General features: G+C 33.8%; 1 protein-coding gene across 1 annotated transcript in view; it reads right to left on the bottom strand.

Annotated features, from left to right (window-relative positions):
• Positions 1–242: 242 nt before the first annotated feature.
• Positions 243–1,746, bottom strand: part of MAN2A1 (mannosidase alpha class 2A member 1) — a 236,724-nt gene continuing 235,220 nt past the window's right edge. Inside the window, exon 22 of the mRNA XM_069088155.1 lies at positions 243–1,746. This exon is cut by the window's right edge and continues 1,425 nt beyond it. The gene's annotated coding sequence lies outside the window, so the exon portion shown is untranslated.

Genomic DNA, 1,746 nt, shown 5'->3' with positions numbered 1-1,746 from the left:
GACAATCCATTTTGGAAAACGTTTTTTTTTTTAAAGCAATTGGGGTTAAGTAACTTGCTCAAGGTTACACAGCCAGGTGTTTCTGGGTGGGTGCTAAGTGTCTGAGCCCGGGATTCAATCCCCAGGTCATCCCGACACTGGAGCTGGTGCTCTTATTCGCCGTGCTACCTGGCCGCCCCCTGGAAAACATTTTTATACTTCTTAGTAAACTATAGTAAAGAATTAGACTGGAGAACATAAGACACCATAATATTATTTTTATTAGAGACCTTATATTTCCCCCAAAAGATATAAAATCTTCCTAGAGAAAATATCAATTGAATTCAATCTGTTTTAAGGACAATATGGGCAAGATAAAAAGCAAACTCACTCACTTTCTCTCTCTCTTAACAAAGGAATGTAAAAACATTTCAGCATAAGCACAACATTGATGTGGAAAGGAATTACAATGTTTTACCACATTTCTCTACAGAACTTTATTTTCATCAATACTTGTAGAATACAAGGATCCTGGTTTTCAATCATCTCTGTAGCTCTCAAAAATAAAACAGAAAATTAAAGCAGTGGAAAACATGGCTCTTGAACACTTGCAATAAATGAATGAACTAAATATATAACCAAAGAGATTCAAATATCTAGGTAACTTGACCACAACTTAAAGACAGGTCATTTCCTTAATTTCCCTGATGTTCTACTTCAGAACTCAAAAAAGAAAAGAAACTTGCTGGTTAAAGAATATATTTGCATTATGTTTCAACAGCTGGTAGTAATCAAAAGTAAAGCTGATACAAGTTGCTTATGAATGGAATGGAACATATCCACCCAAAATAATTTTAACAGGCAAATATACTTTTTATTGCATCAAAATGTTTGCTTTATAGCTGATCAGAATTTAGGGAAAGATTATGAATATCCAGTTTACCACAGAATACAGTGATCTCCCATAGGAAGGTTTTTCATTTAAGATTCAATTAAAATACTGGATCTTTTTTATTGGAACTTTCCACTGGCAATTTAAAATCTGTAGATTTCAACAAATAAGGAGTTTTCAATCACTGCACCAAGGAAACTTACAGTACATATTTATTGCATGAAATTATCCACTTGTGATGTTTTGTTTTGTTTTTTAAAGCAATCGGGGTTCAGTAACTTGCTCAAGGTTACACGGCCAGTTATTTTGTATGGGTGCCAAGTATCTGAAGCCGGAACCGATCCTGGGTCTCCGGGCCGGCGCTCTTACTCACTGCGCCACCTGACCGCCCCTCACTTATGATGTTTTATCCATAAAGGCATTGCTCGTTTATTAAAAGTGAATGGAATTTATGAATACACTTAACTTTAATAATCTCCTTAGCAACTGAATCTTATGTGAAAATTCAGAACTGGAGAACAATACTGGAACCACAAGAAGAAAAAAATTAGTTTTCATACTATTTATAACTATAAATGACAGGAGGCAAAAATATTATGCAAATTTAAAATAAACAAATAAATTCCTTCCTGGGAATTTATGAAATTCCACATAGACTGAAGAACTTAATGACTACTATTTAAACTTTTTTTTAAAGGATCCATAGACCCTTTAAATGGTATGGTATGGAACAAATATATTGTGTGGCACATAGACATGAGACTAACTTATGTGGAACTTAATAATGACTAAAAAAAAAAAGATTCAAACTGGGTGAGCCAAATGCTCATAATTCCTATTATGACTGCTATAAAGAATTTACATGTTATCAGACT

Source organism: Petaurus breviceps, unplaced genomic scaffold, assembly GCF_028583685.1.
Source record: "Petaurus breviceps papuanus isolate PSGF00001 unplaced genomic scaffold, PetGlider_PUasm1.0 184, whole genome shotgun sequence".
Classification (NCBI taxonomy): Eukaryota; Metazoa; Chordata; class Mammalia; order Diprotodontia; family Petauridae; genus Petaurus; species Petaurus breviceps.
Note: the sequence above shows the minus strand (reverse complement) of the source record. Positions and strands in the feature narration are given on the sequence as shown.